Source organism: Onychostoma macrolepis, chromosome 01, assembly GCF_012432095.1.
Source record: "Onychostoma macrolepis isolate SWU-2019 chromosome 01, ASM1243209v1, whole genome shotgun sequence".
NCBI classification, from domain to species: domain Eukaryota; kingdom Metazoa; phylum Chordata; class Actinopteri; order Cypriniformes; family Cyprinidae; genus Onychostoma; species Onychostoma macrolepis.
Window position 1 is genome coordinate 2,030,777 of NC_081155.1, and position 20,581 is coordinate 2,051,357.

At 36.4% G+C, this 20,581-nt stretch overlaps 1 long non-coding RNA gene and 1 pseudogene across 1 annotated transcript; one reads left to right on the forward strand and one right to left on the reverse strand.

Moving 5' to 3' along the window:
- Window positions 1–20,581, forward strand: part of LOC131541904 (NLR family CARD domain-containing protein 3-like) — a 31,150-nt pseudogene that overhangs the window by 9,328 nt on the left and 1,241 nt on the right.
- LOC131541960 (uncharacterized) lies at window positions 15,211–18,340 on the reverse strand. Its single transcript, XR_009271635.1, has 4 exons — window positions 18,277–18,340; window positions 17,942–18,020; window positions 16,812–16,905; window positions 15,211–15,707 (listed from the first exon to the last, which is right to left on the reverse strand). It is a non-coding gene; the product is annotated as an uncharacterized LOC131541960 (long non-coding RNA).

The window sequence follows — 20,581 nt, forward strand, 5'->3', positions numbered from 1 at the left end:
TAAAAAAAAAACATTACAAATCTTACTGTTTAAATAATTTGACTGGTAGTGTATGTATTGTCACCATGTTTGCTTTGTCTTTGTCCATTCATTGTGTTGCTCACGTCTGTTTTGTGTTTTCTTATGCAGTTTCTGCTGTCTCCCGTTTTCCTGGGTTCCAGTTTCCTGCCACTGTTTTGGATATTTTGGATATTGCACCCACGATGTCTTGACTCTTATGTTGTTTATTTGTTTGTTTGTTCCTAATAAACTGTTTAACTGCACTCACAAGTGAATCTCAAGTTATTTTATGTGATAGTTATATGTATACACATTTCTTTTTTCCTCACATTCTTTCTTGTAGCAATTCCCTCAGTCACATACCTGACTCAGTGGCTCATTATGGAGGTCATTATGCGGGTCTTTGTCTTCTCAGGTGTGAGTCACAGCATTATCCAGGATAGTTCACGTCCTCTCGCATAGACCCTTTCTACTCAAAAAGTGACTTAGAAAATTTAAATCAATATATTGTTTTCTTTGAATGAGTGAGTTAGATTATTTTCAGATCATTTTGAAGCAAATATTCTAGGCTACAAGATCCAGCTCTCAAATGACTCAAACTGTTCTGTTCAAATGTTCTGTATGTGTTTTATGGCCTTATTTCAGTTACTTTCAAATTTTAGTTTTTTCTAATCGCGCATAAACGTTGTTTTCTCAAAAACACATAATCACGTATGTACAAGCTACTCACATATTATTGTAGCCCAGTTTGTGCTGAATACAGTGTTTTTAGACTTTAGCCATTAAAATGTTTATAAGCAACTGAAAAAAGCACAAATGTCAGGGCATGTCAAAACTTCTCCGGGGCCCCAAAACACCCTCAGACCCCAGCGGGTTAACAGAAAATAAAACAAAATGTCCAAAACGGGAAAAAAGTGTCCAAAGGGGAATTAGTGTCCAAAATAAACAGGGGATCTGATGTCCTCGTTGTGCCGGGGAATTGTGAAGGAAGGGCAGTGCTCAGGAAGGAGGGATCCAGGTAGGGGGCGGAGTCCGGCAGCTCATCTTCCCTGGCTCGCGGTGCTTCAGGGGATTAAGGGCCCGGCATCTATGTCCATTGACCACGACATGGGTGCGTTCCATTCCGGACAGCAGGTCCGGCAGCTTGCGTCTCTGGTTGCGTGGGAGTCCCTCTACGCTCCCCTCTTGGACCCACGAGGACACCAGCGTGCATGCACAGGGGGTAGAGACTGGTCTCCCGAGGAGAGGCGCACTCAGCTTTTAACAGCGGCGGGGATGAGGCTCCATTCACTTATGGTGTGCCTCATCACACGGCACCAGACCTGGCTGTTTCTGCGCCCCTCCTCTCTTACACACCCACTCCTATCGGGAGCCTGGTGAAGTCTGCGATTAAGGGACGGGGTGATGGTGATAAGTAGGGGGAGGCAGCCGATCTGTCACATTCTTCAATAATAGAGAATGATTTTCTCTGTCTTTTGTTGTTTTATTAATATCAAGGAGGCAGACAGCAGCAGGTTTATTAGGTGAATACACGTTTATTAAGACTGAATACATGGATCCAGTGTATTGATAGGCTATGCATTCTATTTTCTCCAAACTGTTTATGTTCACTTAAGATATAACACAATTACGTGAATAATTGCCAAGCATGGCATTTTGAAATATTTTTGCATGTATTCGACCGAAGCTCAACATCCACTTTTTGCTTGTCTGGGTTCCACTCCGTTCTGTGTGCACACAGAAAGCTGCCTGAGTAACAGTGTGAGGCTACGTTTACACTAGTGCGTTTTCATTTTAAAATGCATAACTTTTTCTACAGTGACGCCTGTCGTTTGCACTACATGACCCTAGAAAAACAGAGATTTTCAAAAATGCTGCAGACCCCGCTGCATAACTCCTGGGATGCATTTCAGGCCCTGTCCACACGAACGCGGTATTTTCAAAACCGCAGCATTTCTATGCGGTTTGGCCATTTGTCCACATGCAGACGCAGCACCAGGTCACTGAAACGTAACATTTTTGAAAACTCCTGCAAGGGTAAAGATTTTCAAAAACTCTGGTTGCAGTGTTATCGTGTAAACAGCGAAACTGGAGTGTTTGGCTTGTGACGTCGGAGCCTGTGCTGTTATCTCCGCCTACTGGAAACTTTTTCAGGCTTCTGATTGGACAACATGGCTTTACGGTTAAGATTATATCGCCACTTGTTGGTTTGGCATGCTCTTGACAATGCTTCATAGCATGCTTTTGCATTTTTATGTAGACAGAGATTTTTTTTTAAACGGAAGAAGGAAAAACTCCTTTTATAAACGTTTATATAAATACCCATGTACGTGTAGACATGGCATCAGTGTAAACAGACCAAAACGGAGACTTTTGAAAACGATAGCGTGGCTGCCCACATTTGCTCTGTGTATCCTTGACAGCCGCATAAACAATAACATCATGCTCATTGTTGTACCTGCATGAAAGGTCATGTGACATGCTTTTCTTCGATTGTGTAGTGTGGATGGAGAACGTTTCTGAAAAAGAAAAAAAAACGCCAGTGTAGACAAGGATCGTTTTCATTATAAAAAGCCGTTTAAAAACTAAAAGGTACTAGTGTAAACAGGGCATAAGTTATCTTATGTGCTTTTAAGACCTGAGGGTAAAATAGGTCATTTTCACATATTTTGTTATTTGACTGTGCAATTCTAACAGAATGTGCTATTTTCAAGTGCAGGGTATCATTTTGTTCAGAAAACAAATGGCTTTCAAAAAATTACAGTTATTGACCATTAATGTTGTGTGGTGAGTTTGTAAACAGAATTTAAATAGACAACAATGAAAAACAGGAATACATTTTATGATTTTTATTTCAACTATATTACATATATGCAAGTCTTTTTGTGACACTGGGTTACACAGTTTTCATTCAGGAGGCTTTTTGTTCATACACGCTCACATATACACATGCATGCATATACATATGCACCCATATGTTTACACGCATGGACACATTATACAGATGCACACACCACATGCGAAAAAGTCTCACTCAGTCTCCTCCCAAGTCTCATCAAAAATTGATACAAATCTCTTTGCTCTGTATCTCTCCATTCAAATCCTTCCTTCCCGCTCTCCCGGAAATCTACCGTCATTTGCAGATGGAGAGCAAGAAATTACCGTAATAAGCCATACATTGCCAAAAAGCGCATGTTGACTATTGTCAGGAGCAATTTCAATTATTTTGATAGTGCAAATGGTTGAAGAGTTATGGTAACATGAATACAGCTTGGTTTGATGTGTCGGTGCTGACACAGCCAGTTTACAGTTTTTTTCAGTTGCTAACAAGCATTGTTCAATACTGAAACCACATTTTCAAAACTGTTCATACAGTCTGCATTACCAACACAAATCTTGACCAAACAGTTGATCTCACCTCCAAAACTCACTCAGACCAACAAAACACTTCATATACAGTGCTGCTTGAAAGTTTGTGAACCCTTTAGAATTTTCTATATTTCTGCATAAGTATGATCCAAAACATAACATTGAATTCCTAAAAGTAGACAAAGAGAACCCAATCAAACAAATGAGACAAAAAATATTTTATTTGTTGTTTATTTATTCAGGAAAATGATCCACTGTTACATATCTGTGAGTGGCAAAAGTATGTGAATCTCTAGGATTAGCAGTTAATTTGAAGGTGAAATAAAAGTCCATTTGGTCAGAGGTGTTTTCAATCACTGAGATGACTATCAGGTGTCAGTGTGTACCCTGTTTTATTTAAAGAACAGGGATCTATCAAAGTCTGATCATGTTTGTGGAAGTGTATCATGACACGATCAATGGAGATCACAGAGGACTTCAGAAAAAGAGTTGCTGTTGCTCATCAGGATGGAAAAGGTTACAAAACCATCTCAAAAGAGTTTGGACTCCACAAATCCACAGTCAGACAGATTGTGGACAAATGGAGGAAATTCAAAACGACTGTTACCCTCCCCAGGAATGGTCGACCAACAAAGATCACTCTAAAAGCAAGACTTGTAATAGTCTATGAGGTTGCAAAGGACCCCATGGTAACTTCTAAGCAACTAAAGGCCTTTCTCACATTGGCTAATATTAAAGGGGTCATATGATGGTATTTTAAAGGTCATTATTTTGTGTATTTGGTAGTGTTGTCACGGTACCAAAATTTCAGTATTCGGTACCGATACCAGTCAAAATCCACGGTTCTCGGTACCAATTTCGGTACCACATGCTAATTAAAAAAAACACTATTTTTAATAATAAAGTCAAACAAAAATAAAAATGTACAAAAATCAATGCCATTCTTTATACTTTATTTAAATTGTTTCAAGTTTTTCCGCAAGTAATAAAAGTATGAAAAACAGTAAACAAGTTTAACCCAAATTTAATTTGTCTTTTAGTTAATTAAATTTAAACACATTGTATTGGTAAATAAAGGGGATTTACTATTACAATTTGGAAGAAATATTGTGTGATTATATATATATATATATATATATATACATACATACATAAGTGCATACATATATATCAAAAATTATATTTCTGGCACAATGGCTTTAAGATACCTTTACATTTCTGTGTGTAGCTATATGATATGATGCTGGTTTTACTCAATGAAACGATAAAATGCTCGCGAGGGGACTCTCAGAGCAGTTCTGGAGATGTTGTTTATATATTTATGTCCTCATTGAGACGGCAGATGATGAATCACTGCGAGCGTCAGGCGCGCTTCAGTGTATGTAGTAAAAAAAAGAAAAAAACGCGCGTCTCTGCCATTCATTCACTCACACAGAGACTCGCAGAACATGCGGGATTCATATTTGAATCGAATTTTGCGGCTTAATATTTACAGATACTAGTCCACGTCGCGATTTGATTCAAGTGCAATGACCTACTTTTGATTAATTCATCCAAACTTTGACAAATTCCGTGACATTCCGTACTAAATTGTAAATTCCGTTTTTATAACTGGATTCCGAGATTCCGTCTGCGTTTTTTGCATCGCGGAAATCATAGGTCCGTACACATCAAGAACCGGGTTGACCGGGTACTCAGTACCACCGGTACTTAAAAAAACCTGGTACCGTGACGTTTTCACTTTTTTAGTACCGACTTGGTACCGAAGTACCGGGTCTTTTGACAACACTAGTATTTGGTGTAACAGAATATGTTGACATGCTTTAATGTTCAAAAAACACATTATTTTTCAAATACTGTACATTATTGTAGTTCCTCTATGCCCCTCCTCTCTCAAACGCGTTGTTTTCTACAAGGCCCCTCCTTCCAACAAGTGCTGTCTGCTCTGATTGGCCAACTGACCCAGTGCATTGTGATTGGCCAAACACCACAAGCACGTGTCGGAAATGTAACGCCCCTTACCATAATCGCGAGCTTCAGCTTTTAAGTTAGTTTTATCAGTTCAAGCCAAAAGGGAAGTCCCGTGACAGACACAGTGATGATGCTCGTATGTATTTGCAGCACACAAGCCACGGTTAAGACGATTTCTGATGGGCTGTACACTCCACTGTGCTGAGACCCTATTCCCCTCACACACACACATGACGCGTTACGTGCAAAACTCTGTATTTGAACAGTCAATAGCAAATACTTAAACTAATGTAGCAAATTAGCTCAAAAGGGAGATGTATATAAATAATTACAATTAATTATGGTTAATTACAATTATTTATATCGGCTGACAGTAATAACTGTAGCAGATTTAAATTGCCGTCAACTGATCTGTTCATCCAGCGAACATTCAGTGTAAGTTCATATCAACTCTAAGAAAGGATATTTCCGTGGCCACAGAAAATACTTCCCTATTAATGCATTACAGCCAGAGGTGGGTAGAGTACCTAAAAACTGTACTCAAGTAAAAGTAAAAGTACTTGAAGAAATATTTACTCAAGTAAAAGTAAAAGTAATAGTCTGAATAGTTACTTAAGTAAGAGTAAAAAAGTATCGGATAAAAAAACTACTCAAGTAGTTAGTTACTAGTTACTTTGGATCATATACTGAATATAGTCTATTTTTATTTAGATATATAGATATTTAGATACATTTTTATATACACACACACACACTGCCATTCAAAATACTTTTAATGTTTTTTTTTTTTTTCAGTGATGCAAATCAGATTTTTTATCAGCCTGATTTATTATCAATGCTGTTCTTTTTTTAGCTTTCTATTCATCCTGAACAAAATGTCACAGGTTCCAAAAAATATTAAGCAGCAAAACTGTTCCCTGTTGAAAAAACCAGCATATGCTAGTATTGTATGTTTTGAAGCATGGGATGCTGGTTTGGGCTGATTTAAGCTGGTCCTTTGCTGGTTTAAACTGGTCAAGACCAGCACATGACCAGCATAAACCAGCATCCCAGCTTCAAAACATCTGAACATAACGAAACAAATGCACATTGACGGATCTTCTTCCATCTGTTCTGCAAAATGTAAACAAATGTAGCCTTTATTTCTGCAAGCGTAAATATTGTGAAAATATCAATATTAATTGTGTCTAGGCAAGGCATTCCTCCTGGAACTAACGCGGGTTTGGTGGGTGTTTATTTCATACTCTATGACAGCTTATTTAATGAATAAATTATACATTGCACTTAATGTATAAGGTAGGCTACATGTACAACAAACTGGTAATGTCATAGTGGTATCGTGTACTGTAATCAAATCTATACCCGTGGAACCGACAGCACACGCGGTGTTCGTCTAATAAAGATCTTCATAGCTAGCAAACCATAGCCTTTGCAGATTTGCTTTCAACTGACTGTTGATCCAAAGCCACGTCTTCAACGCTCTTGATGTTACAACTCTGAGAACCGCTTCAGACGACTCAGCGCGTGCGGCAGGGAACTGAACGAATCATTCAAACTGATTCACTGGTCTGCCAACTGGTTTGATCAAGCCTTCGAACAGAATTGACTCAAAAGAATGAATCATTCGCGAACGGGCATCGCTCATTGCCCAGAAAAAAAGTAGAGGGCGCGTTTGGAATAAATTGAAGGATTTTTAACTTGTATTACATTAAGATAAAGTAACGAGAGGAGCGTTGCCCACAGTAACGAAGTAAAAGTACCGTTTTTTCACTAAAAATGTACTTGAGTAAAGTAAAAGTACCCATTTTTAAATATACTCTAAAAGTATTAGTTACCCAAAAAATTTACTCAAGTAAATGTAACGAAGTAAATGTAACTCGTTACTACCCACCTCTGATTACAGCATGTAGCGAGGGTCAAAATCGTAAAGAGACATTAATTTGCAAGGCAGAACCAGAAACTCATGGAATTTTTGCACACAACCTTTATTAACTAAACGCTAACACACATAACTAATCTAAACAAACAAACGAATAACCATACACTCATGCGTACATACAAAGGGGAGCTAAAGTGGATGAATGAAGTCATTAGAGAAACAGAGAATGCAGTTATGGAAAGAGTCAGTTAACCACCTGAGTAAAACCATCAGCGCCGTTTATAACGGGGTCTATAACTTATACTAAACCTCTGTTTCGTTTAGTTAAATGTACAATACTTGCATTGCCTTGGTCAGTGTCCGGATGCAGTCTCGGATGAAAGTATTGATGGTTTCAAGGTTTTGGACTGTTCTGACTCGATGGTGACTGGGAGTTTCTTCCCAGGTAGAAAGTGAAAAAAGAGCTAAGAAAGAGATCTGCTGAGATCCGAGGATCTTTGGTTGAATGGAAAGCCAAGGCCGCAAGGCCTGGCACAAAAACTTAAAGGTCCAGAAGAGTTCTAGCTCACACCCTCATCTTCTCAGAATCTAAAAGATCCGCAGACTGGCAGGCGGGTCACTGATGTGAGAGCTTTATCTGATATAGAGGTCACACCTCTGGGGTGTCAAAGAGCCAATGGTGTCTTGAACTTTTGGAGGGAAAGTTTACGACTCTTTGTCTCTGAACATGGTAATTTGCATAGGTAATTCGCCTGGGGTTAATGCACAAGCTACCAAAGATTCTTAGGACACTAATACAGTGGGTACGTAAAGTATTCAGACCCCCCTTAAATTTTTCATTCTTTGTTATATTGCAGCCATTTGCTAAAATCATTTAAATTATTATTTTTTTCCTCATTAATGTACACACCACCTCATATTGACAGAAAAACACAGAATTGTTGACATTTTTGAAGATTTATTAAAAAAGAAAAACTGAAATATCACATGGTCCTAAGTATTCAGACCCTTTGCTGTGACACTCATATATTTAACTCAGGTGCTGTCCATTTCTTCTGATCATCCTTGAGATGGTTCTACACTTTCATTTGAGTCCAGCTGTGTTTGATTATACTGATTGGACTTGATTAGGAAAGCCACACACCTGTCTATATAAGACCTTACAGCTCACAGTGCATGTCAGAGCAAATGAGAATCATGAGGTCAAAGGAACTGCCTGAAGAGCTCAGAGACAGAATTGAAGGCACAGATCTGGCCAAGGTTACAAAAAACTTCTGCTGCACTTAAGGTTCCTAAGAGCACAGTGGCCTCCATAATCCTTAAATGGAAGACGTTTGGGACGACCAGAACTAGGGATGCACCGAAATTAAAATTCTTGGCCGAAGCCGAAGCCGAACAAAATGGAACACTGGGCCGAAGGCCGAAGGCCGAATACCGAACACGGTTTTTCGCATTCTTTTTCCCCAGGACTGTTTTTCCATTTTTTTTATTTATTTTATTTGTCACCACTGCATAAATTAAATATCCAAAATGTGCTTTTTACTGTTTTGTCCTGCTTTTCAAAAAATAAATAAATAAATAAATTACAAAACACCAATTTAAAAATATTTACTTAACACTGAACATTTTTTTAACATTCTATCAGACATTATACCAACAAAGCAAAATTTAACTAAAAATTAATAAGTTACTAAAATAATATTTTTGGGCCATTTTTGAGACCTCCTTCTTGAATCAGGCATGTATTCTTTTACTGTACAAATAAATGCAGCCTTGCTGAGCAGAAGAGAATTCTTTTAAAACATACTACAGATCCCAATTTGAACACTATTGTGAATGTTATAATAAATGTATAGAGCTGTTGTAGGGTAATTATTATTATTTTTATTTTACTTTACAGAACAACAGTAAAATTACAATACTAACATTTATGAATGTTGATGGAGTTGTTGCTTTTTCTTAGACTTTATTTTGGCAGAAACCCGCTGGAAGATTTTAGTGCTTCTTTTTGTTGACAACAGCATGCAGATATTTAAATGATTCTCATTACGAATTTGGGAAGATGTTTGTAGCACTTATCACATTGTCATGTGTCTTTAAAAAAAAAAAATGTTACTGAGCAAAAGACGAGTAGGCTACAGTGTTTTAACGCAGATGTTCCTCGCGCTTTGGACTTTGAACCCTGGCACCGCGAGCTCGTGCAGCGCTGTTTGAATACATGCAATCCCTGCTTGTATTAGAAAACATAACATTCTGCAGTTTATTTACTAATCAGTTGAGGCTATTTCGCGATTTCAATCATCATAGTAACCAGCATCAACCACCTCTTCCTCTTCTCATCGGAGACATGAGATGCAGCGCTAAGCATCTAACTGTCGGTGCTTCGTGCTTGGAATTATTTTTGCGTCTTTCTCTGACAGTTTTAAATACTTTAAATACTTTATTCGGCCGAACACCGAAAGAGATTTTTTTGCTATTTTCGGCCGAACAATTTCGGTTGCCGAACATTCGGTGCATCCCTAACCAGAACCCTTCCTAGAGCTGGCCGTCTGGCCAAACTGAGCTATCGGGGGAGAAGAGCCTTGGTGAGAGAGGTAAAGAAGAACCCAAAGATCACTGTGGCTGAGCTCCAGAGATGCAGTCCGGAGATGGGAGAAAGTTGTAGAAAGTCAACCATCACTGCAGCCCTCCACCAGTCGGGGCTTTATGGCAGAGTGGCCCGACGGAAGCCTCTCCTCAGTGCAAGACACATGAAAGCCCACATGGAGTTTGCTAAAAAACACCTGAAGGACTCCAAGATGGTGAGAAATAAGATTCTCTGGTCTGATGAGACCAAGATAGAACTTTTTGGCCTTAATTCTAAGCGGTATGTGTGGAGAAAACCAGGCACTGCTCATCACCTGTCCAATACAGTCCCAACAGTGAAGCATGGTGGTGGCAGCATCATGCTGTGGGGGTGTTTTTCAGCTGCAGGGACAGGACGACTGATTGCAATTGAGGGAAAGATTAATGTGGCCAAGTACAGGGATATCCTGGACGAAAACCTTCTCCAGAGTGCTCAGGACCTCAGACTGGGCCGAAGGTTTACCTTCCAACAAGACAATGACCCTAAGCACACAGCTAAAATAACGAAGGAGTTGCTTCACAACAACTCCGTGACTGTTCTTGAATGGCCCAGCCAGAGCCCTGGCTTAAACCCAATTGAGCATCTCTGGAGAGACCTAAAAATGGCTGTCCACCAACGTTTACCATCCAACCTGACAGAACTGGAGAGGATCTGCAAGGAGGATTGGCAGAGGATCCCCAAATCCAGGTGTGAAAAACTTGTTGCATCTTTCCCAAAAAGATTCATGTCTGTATTAGATCAAAAGGGTGCTTCTACTAAATACTGAGCAAAGGGTCTGAATACTTAGGACCATGTGATATTTCAGTTTTTCTTTTTTAATAAATCTGCAAAAATGTCAACAATTCTGTGTTTTTCTGTCAATATGGGGTGCTGTGTGGAGTTGGTATGTTCTCTCCATGTTGACGCTGGTTTCCTCTGGGTTTCTCCCACAATCTAGTGACATAAAAGACAGGTGACCTGGAGACTGTGAGTGAGTGTGAATATGAATGTGTGTAATGGAATGGCCAGGGGGTTTTCCTGCCTATGACCCAGGAAAGGCTTCAGCCTCATGACCCTACATAGGACAAGTGCTAGGGAAAATGTATGGAATAGATGGATGGATGTTCAGTACTGTGAGGGTTCTAGTCCTCCCTCTCTTTTTCCCCCACCAATGTGTCTTCCCTGATCCATGTTTCCAAACACATAGACTTCTGTATCACTGAATGTGTGAACAGTTTTGAAAACGTGGCTTCAGTATTGAACAATGCATGTTAGCAATTGAAAAAAACTGTAAAGGGATTGATAACTCTTTTTAATATCATCCATGTTCCATTTTACAAAATTCACGTTGCATGATTTTACTGATTTGCACATTAAATTTAGGCTTTTAAAGAGGAGCCAAAGCACACTGCTGGAAAGGAATGGAATGTGTCTCAATAATCATCTGCTAGCTTAGGTTAATTTTTTTTTTTCTTCTTCTACATTTTCTACAGTAAATATGTAGTCTGAAAAACAGTAAAATGACACCAAATGTATAGATGTGTGGAGTGGACATAGATTTCTATGTCTTCAGCAAAGCATTGCTACATTTTTTGATGCCTAAATATTTTAAGCACAGCAGTAGTTGAAGAAACCGGAGATCGTCTGATTTCTGATCTTAATGAACCTGAATAATAAAATGATCAGATTATCTACTCACAGTCAGAAGCTCATCTTATTGTGATTCAGGCTGGATGGTTAAAAATATTTTGTTCCACAGACAACTGGCAACTCTCTTTACTTCCTTTATTGTTATTTCATGATTTCATTATTCAATCCAATTCAAATATATGTGTATATATATGTATATATATATATGTGTATGTGTGCGTATGTGTGTGTGTGTGTATATATATATATATATATATATATATATATATACCGTATTGGCCGAATATAAGACAATGTTTTTCTTGGAAATACATCTGAAAAACGCAGTCGTCTTATATTCAGGGTCTAGACTTTGACATGTCAATAATACACCCACAACAATAGGTGGCGCCAAAAACGCATAAAACGAGTGTGCCATGAAATACGTAATGTAAATTAAATTTTGGTAGGCTACTATGAGATGGATAGCCTAAATGTGACATAATTCAGATGGGCTACCTGCTATTTTTATGGTATATCAAAAATTTTACATTTTTCAATGTCATTGTTGGTACATTTTACTAGTATTTACCATACTTTCAAAACAAAAATTAAAATAGGAAAAATAGTTTAAGAGAAAATATGTTTTAGAGAGAGAGAGAGAGAGAGAGAAAACAACAACAACAATATTTGGTTTTCAAAAAGCCTTTTTCCAAAAGGTACCTCTGGAAAGAGGGGGGTCGTCTTATAATCAGGGTCGTCTTATATTCGGGTCAATACGGTATATATAGTAGAAACTTAATTTCCTGTAAAGCTGCTTTGGAACGATTGTATCGTAAAGAGCGCTATACAAATAAACTTGAATTGAATTTAAAATTTATTTGTATAGTGCTTTTCACAATACATATCGTTTCAAAGCAGCTTTACAGAAAATGCATGTGTCTACATTACAATTTAGAGTAATCTGTTATCAGAAGTGAATGTGTCCAAGTAATGTTCATTTCACAAATGAACAGTTCAAGATAATAGAATCATACAGTTAGCTAACATGAATTAATTTTAGGCAGAAGCTCATTAAAGCGATTATAACAATGATTATTACATAATGATTACAATATAGAGAAAAATTGGCAGTTGTGTATGTTATATCTGTTATTTAATCTCTTCTAGACTTCCTGGCTGTAATCTCACTGCTCAGGATTGTGAAATTGTGTCATCAGCTCTACAATTCTCAAACTCTGTCCCGAGAGAGTTGGATCTGAGTAACAATGACCTGCAGGATTCAGGAGTGAAGCTGCTATCTGATGGACTGAAGAATCCAAACTGTCAGCTGGAGATACTGAGGTCTGATTTTCACATTCAGTTTAATTGATTTTGTTGAAATAATAGAAAATAACACGTTAAATATGATTTAGTTGTGTGTGTGTGTGTGTGTGTGCGTGTGTGTGAGATATAATTGTTTATTGAATACATAAAATTATATAGGTTACTGAGGCCATGTTTAACCCTCTGGTACTCCTTATTTGGGAGTCACACTTGTGATCTTCACGTTCGAATGTGACCGGACACCTGAAATTTTAGTTTTGCACTCTTGATGTTTTAGAGTTTCACCCCGTTATTGCTGTATACCTTTTTTTTTCTGAATTGTGGCAGATTTGTAAATTGTACACACAAAAATTCTTCAAATATTTGTGTTTTTGTCGATTTCCCATTCATTTCCTATGGTCGGTCATTTTTGACTGAAGAGCACAAGTGTGACTATTTTTTTTATGACCACATCAAGCCCTCAATTTTTGTGTGTGTTCACATTCCAAAGGTCACCAGGTTTCGTACCATTCCGATGAAGCTGTAATTTTAACAAATTCAAAACAGAAAATTGTTCAGTCAAAAGTGACCAAAGAGCAACAGAGGGTAAACTGTAAAGACAATGAATAATGTAGTTACTAAAGTCCATCCTGAATGGACTAGATAGCTGCATATGGCAGTCAGTAATGTTTATTTCACTGTCTGGCTGCAGTAGTTTACAGTTGTCATTCAGCAACACAAGGCCGGAGCTAAACTGGGGTCCATTCTTTGTAACTTGCTAATACATCTGAGATAATTTGACAGATGCCATATCCTTTAATCATTATAACTCATATCTGGTTAATTTGGTTCTTCAAACCAGTTAGGAGATTTGATTAAAATATATTGATTAAGTTGTCTGAGATTACTCTGTGTTGTCATGTTCGTTGGAAAGGGCAGACATATTGATACTCGGAATTAAGATCAGCAATGCAGTGATTGACTGGCAGCAAGACAGAACCGTAATGACATAATATAATTAAGAACAAGGAAACGGTCGAGTTAAAGTTCTAATACATAAAATGTGTAACCATTTTTAAACGATTCCTGATTATTTTTCACCATTTCTAGTATTTGTACGGGCTCTGCATTTTTGTGTCAGGAGTAGAACCCTGAGCTGAACTGCTCTCCTCTGTTCTGTAGGTTGTCTGGCTGTATGGTAACAGAGGAAGGCTGTGGTTATTTGTCTTCAGCTCTGAGTTCAAACCCCTCACACCTGAGAGAGCTGGATCTGAGCTACAATCACCCAGGACAATCAGGAGTCCAGCTGCTCAAACACAAACTGCAGATACTCAAGTATGTTTGGCAGTGTGATACAATCTGTGTGTGAATGATGCAGATCTACATTAATGTGTATTTGTGTGTTTTTAGTGTGGATCATGGAGGAGAGATCAGGATGACAGCAGGACCACGAAAGTGTAGGTCTACAAACACACACACACACACACACACACACACTCATTCTCTCTCACACACACACACTCGCTCACACACACACACACACACACACACACACACACACACACGTTTGTTTTTTTGTGAAAAGTGGGGACTCTCCATAGGCGTAATAGTTTTTATAGTGTACTTACTGTATGTGCTATTGTCCTACACCAACCCTACACCTAAACCTACCCCTTACAGGAGGCTGTGCATTTCAACTTTCCCCCAAAAAACCTCACTCTGTGTGATTTATAAGCGTTTTGAAAAGTGGGGACATGGGTCAGTGTCCTGAGATGTCACCTTCACCTTGTAATACCTGTCATACCTTTGTCATTACCCAGCTAACAAATTTATGTTCTGAGAACGTTTTTGTAACGTTCTGTTTTGGTTGTGGGAACGTTATTTGGAATGTTCCAAAAATGTGGAAATGTCCAGTCTGCGTTACGTTGCTAGAACGTTATTTGATGGTTAGCATAACGTTCCTACAACGTTCTTGCAACCTAAATTTCACTAAAAATATAATGTTCTATGAACGTTTATTTGGAACATTCCAAGAACGTTAAAATGTCCAGTTTGCTTAACGTTCCTAGAACGTTATTGTTTTGTTAGCGTAACGTTCCTACAATGTTCTTGCAACCTAAATTTCACTAAAAATATAATGTTCTATGAGCGTTTATTTGGAACATTCAAGAATGTTAAAATGTCCAGTTTGCTTAACGTTCCTAGAACGTTATTTTTTGTTAGCATAACGTTCCTACAACGTTCTTGCAACCTAAATTTCACTAAAAATATAACGTTATATGAACGTTTGTTTGGAACATTCCAAGAACGTTAAAATGTCCAGTTTGCTTAACGTTCCTAGAACATTATTTTATGGTTAGCATAGCGTTCCTGCAACCTAAATTTCATTTTAAAAATATAACGTTCTATGAACGCGTTTATTTGGAACATTCAAGAACGTTAAAATGTCCAGTTTGCTTAACGTAGCTAGAACGTTATTTTATGGTTAGCATAATGTTCCTACAACTTTATTTCCACCTACATTTTCTTAAAAATACAACATCCTAAAAACATTTATTTGGAACATTACAAAGTTTAGTTTAATAAAATGTTATTTTAAGATTAGCAGTATTGCAACATTTGCTTTCAACATCATTTTTATTAACACAACCTTCCAGATACGAGCAAGTATATAATTACATGTGCATTTCAACAGGTATCTGAATTATTAAAGATAATCACTTTCAAAAGTTCATTAACACATTGAACAAATTGGTGAAATTTGCATATCATGTAAAATAATAATAATAATAATATGTAGTTTAATATTTATGACAATGAACTATAACTTCACAGCTAAATATAAACTATCATATTAACATTTAATAATTGAGGACTTCTATATGAATTTGAGTGTGGTGTGTGGGTGCTGAAAAACTGTGGTCCATGTCCTGTCTCTCCACGCTCCATCTATAAAGTAAACAGATTGGCTGAGGTTACAAAGTGATATTACAAAATGCCTATAAAATAATTAGTGTGGCTATGCCAAAAAAAATTATTAGGATCTGTGCTGTGAGTTTTACAAATATTACATTACTCAAGAGTCAAAGGTAGTTTCATTTGACTTGGCATATGTTACTTTCATTGACAAGCTACTTTCATAGCAGCATTAAGAAAAATGTCTTCTGAAGCATCATTAGATTAATAAAAATATAAACATTCAAATAATACATTTTCATCATGTCATTTCCAAAAAACAATTTTTAGGTCAACATAAATTGACCTAATTTATTCATCTTGATAGGTATACACATGCACACTACTGGAAATACGTCATAATAGGGTAGTTAAGTCAACTGCAATTTCCATTTTATACCAATTTGAAACAGGAAAAATCCCTTCAAATATAGATAACATTTAGAAGTTATCAATAAAGTTATTAAATGGCAAAAGTTGCCTTGTTACATGTTATTAGCTAATAAACTGTTACATGAACTCAGTTAAGGAAGGAAACTCAGAGATAAAACAGGTAAGATTAATAGGTTCTAGTAGGTGTTTCTGGGTAGGTATGCTAGCATTGAACCATTAACTGACAGTAAGAATTTTTGCTATTAATACATCAGTTAAATTGTTAAAGAATAATTTGTAATGTTTTCCTTTAAAAAAAAATGCTGCATGGATTAAAAAAACGGCATTGTCAAAATGGCATTGAGAGCAAAAACAAGTTACACAAGTTGTTAGTTAATCCTTTAAATTTTACAGGTATTCAGAAACAAGATAAATAACAGAAGGTATAAGTAGCTATTATTATGTCTCAAAGGCTAAACTATAAACTTTTTGAAGCTTGAAAATAAAGACTGTCTAGACTTCCAATGGAAAGACAAAATGATGAATGAATATCAAAAATAAAAACATTCGTTTGAAGATGAATGAAATTCATTCAAAATGAATTTGGAAAAACATGAGGATGAGTAAACCATGACAGAATTTACATTTTTTTTAACTATGCTGATCTCAGCTAAAATTTTTAAATATTGCCAAGTAAATATAAAGTTGTCCTGACATGTGTCCTACCTTGTGCATCTTGACAATATCTGCAGAGACTACTTTTCAGATAGTAGTAGATCTGCCAGGATCATAACTTGAATGGCTGATGCCATTATTGTCCCTGAAGACAAAACACAAAATTAGAGAAATTTAACTCACAATTAAGCAACATTTATGGACAGCTTATTTTTATGAATCATAACAAGACAATTTTTAACCACTACAAACTTAGCATTAGCAATTACCTGACATCTTTATAAAAAACAAAGCAACTTTAGGATAAGGGAAAGTAGAAGTTTTATTAACTATATTAGTTAAGTATATAAATGTATAACTATAATCAGAACTTAAGACTTCACTGGTATTTTTCTGAAGCAACACAAAATACCAAAAGACTTTGACGGAATGACAGACAAACTGAAATTTAAGATGTTATTCACTCTGCCAATTGAGTCTGAATCAAATTGGTGGCACACTACATTACATCAAACATGACCGGTCTTTAGATGTCATTCTTGTGGGATGTTAGTTTGTTGTTTTTCATCTGTATTGTGTAACGTTATTCACGAATTTGATCAATCTTTAGGTTTAAATTTCAATCTAATATTCACAAAACAAAAGTATACTATTGCTTCAGAAGACTTAACATTTGTGCTACTGGTCATTTCTGGTCATCATTACATCTGCATTAATAGCAATTCATCAAAAAATAAAAACTCAAGAACGATGAATTTAAATAACTGTTTATAAGGTGACAAATTACATCTTGTACAACACTAAAGCCCATCAATTTGTTTAATGTGAATACTACTTACTTTATTTTAGGCCCATATTAGTATCAGCCGTCTTGTTGCAAATGACCCCTCGCTGCCTTTGCACTGAAAAGATTGATTTCAAAAGCATGACAACAATTTGTTAGTATGAATTTTAAGAAAGACAACGTGAGGAGCAAATAACTGTGTAAAATGTTAACTAAGGTTAACAAAACAGCCATTATAAATGCTCCTCAGCCCCTTTGTTCACTGCGTTCGGTGGATTTAGAAAACTTGATCAGCATCACATGGATATTCTAGATGAAACTGACAAAGCGGATAATAAATAATGATTAACTAAAAGTTTAAACGTATTGTAATACAGAGAATATGTCTTTGCTTTACCTTGCTTGAGAACTGTGGCGAGTGACGGTTACAGATGACGACATCCTGTCAGCTTTCTCTCCAGTTTGTCTGTGTCCAGCTGTGAGAAACACACACACACACACACACACACACACACACAAATCTTAATTTATCACTGACAAACTGTTGTGTATAACACTGCATATTTAACACTTGCCGTTGATAACTTTGATGTGGTTGGTTGTTAGCTCCTTGCTTCTTTGCTAGCTAACATTACAATGATAACTGAGCTGGTTAATCTTCAGATAAAGTTGACAAAACACAAAATAACGTTCAAAAGTGCTTTAAATAAGAATACAGAAGTGAATGCTTACCTATTATTTTCCGTGACCACGTCGCGAGCCGTCCGGCTGTGATCCCGTCCGTGACTGTGAGCTGTGGGGGATGGGCGGATGAGACTGACTGAAAAATGCGCGGTTTTGAAAAATAATATTTTGTCTCGAGTAAAATTAATTTCTTTAAAAGGATTGATCTATGCTTAATATGAAGCAGATTGATGTATTTATTATATTATCTTTAGTTATGAAGGCTATTTAATTCATATTGAGAGAGATAAAGCAAAGCGTGACTTCTCGAAAAACAATGTTAGAAATCATGAATTAAGCTAATTTTTAGATTAAATTAATTTATACTTATTTAGATTGAGTTCCCCTTAACCTAATGAGATTTTGAGTTCACATCACAAATATATATTGAGTTGAATTAAAAAATTGTTTGTTAAATTAACTAATTTAATTTAGCAATGCCACTGATTTACAGTGTATGACATTTCACTATAGGCCTATGACTTCAATAAGTTATAAAAGATATATAATTAATAATGATAAAGTATATAATTATAAAAGATTCAGTGACTCATTCAGGTGATTTGCCACATCCTAATCGAGGTTGTAGGTTCATATTTAAATACATTTTATTTTTCTATCATATTCGGTTCTATTCTATTCATGTTTTATATAGCCTATAAGTTGTTTTTTCTTTTTTTCTAAAGATGTTTCTCCCAACATTATGGTAATGTTCATAAAGTAGCCTGCAATCATAAGGACATGAATACTGTTCTCAGAATGTTTTGATAACAACATAACATTTAGCATTTAATTATTAATTTAGAAATTATATTACATTACAATAACGTTCTAAGAATGTTGTTCTAAAAATGTTTTCTCTCAACATTATGAGAACGTTCATTAAGTACAAATCAAATCTTAAAGACGTTCCAAGAACGTTGATTTAAGAATGTTTTCTATCAGCATTATAAGAACATTCATCAAGTAAAAATGACGTCCGAAGACGTTCCAAGAACGTTGATTTAAGAACGTTTTCTATCAGCATTATAAGAACATTCATCAAGTAAAAATGACGTCTAAAGACGTTCCAAGAACGTTGATTTAAGAACATTTTCTCTCAACATTATGAGAACGTTCATGAAGTACAAATAACGTCCTAAAGACTTTCCAAGAACGTTGATTTAAGAACGCTTATCAACATTATGAGAACGTTCATGAAGTACAAATAACGCCCTAAAGACTTTCCAAGAACGTTGATTTAAGAACGCTTTTCTCAACATTATGAGAACGCTCATGAAGTACAAATAACGCCCTAAAGACTTTCCAAGAACGTTGATTTAAGAACGCTTTTCTATCAGCGTTATAAAAACATTCATCAAGTACAAATGACGTCCTAAAGACGTTCCAAGAACGTTGATTTAAGAACGTTTTCTATCAACATTATGAGAACGTTCATTAAGTACAAATCACGCCCTAAAGACGCCCAAGAACGTTAATTTAAGAACGCTTTTCTCTCAACATTATGAGAACGTTCATGAAGTACAAGTCACGCCCTAAAGACGTTCCAAGAACGTTGATTTAAGAACGTTTTCTATCAACATTATGAGAACGTTCATTAAGTACAAATCACGTCTAAAGACGTTCCAAGAACGTTGATTTAAGAACGCTTTTCTATCAACATTATGAGAACGTTCATGAAGTACAAGTCACGTCTAAAGACGTTCCAAGAACGTTAATTTGAGAATGTTTTCTATCAACATTATGAGAACGTTCATTAAGTACAAATCACGTCTAAAGACGCTCCAAGAACGTTAATTTAAGAACGCTTTTCTCTCAACATTATGAGAACGTTCATGAAGTACAAGTCACGCCCTAAAGACGTTCCAAGAACGTTGATTTAAGAACGTTTTCTATCAACATTATGAGAACGTTCATTAAGTACAAATCACGCCCCTAAAGACGTTCCAAGAACGTTGATTTAAGAACGTTTTCTATCAACATTATGAGAACGTTCATTAAGTACAAATCACGCCCTAAAGACGTTCCAAGAACGTTGATTTAAGAACGCTTTTCTATCAACATTATGAGAACGTTCATGAAGTACAAGTCACGTCCTAAAGACGTTCCAAGAACATTGTTCTAAGAACGTTTTCTATCAACGTTATAATAACGCTCATTAAGTACAAATCACGTCCTAAAGACGTTCCAAGAACGTTGTTCTAAGAACGTTTTCTATCAACGTTACAAGAACGTTAACGTTATAAGAACATTCCAAAAAAATTATTTTAATAACGTTTTGTACTAACATTAACACAACTTTTAAAGAACGTTA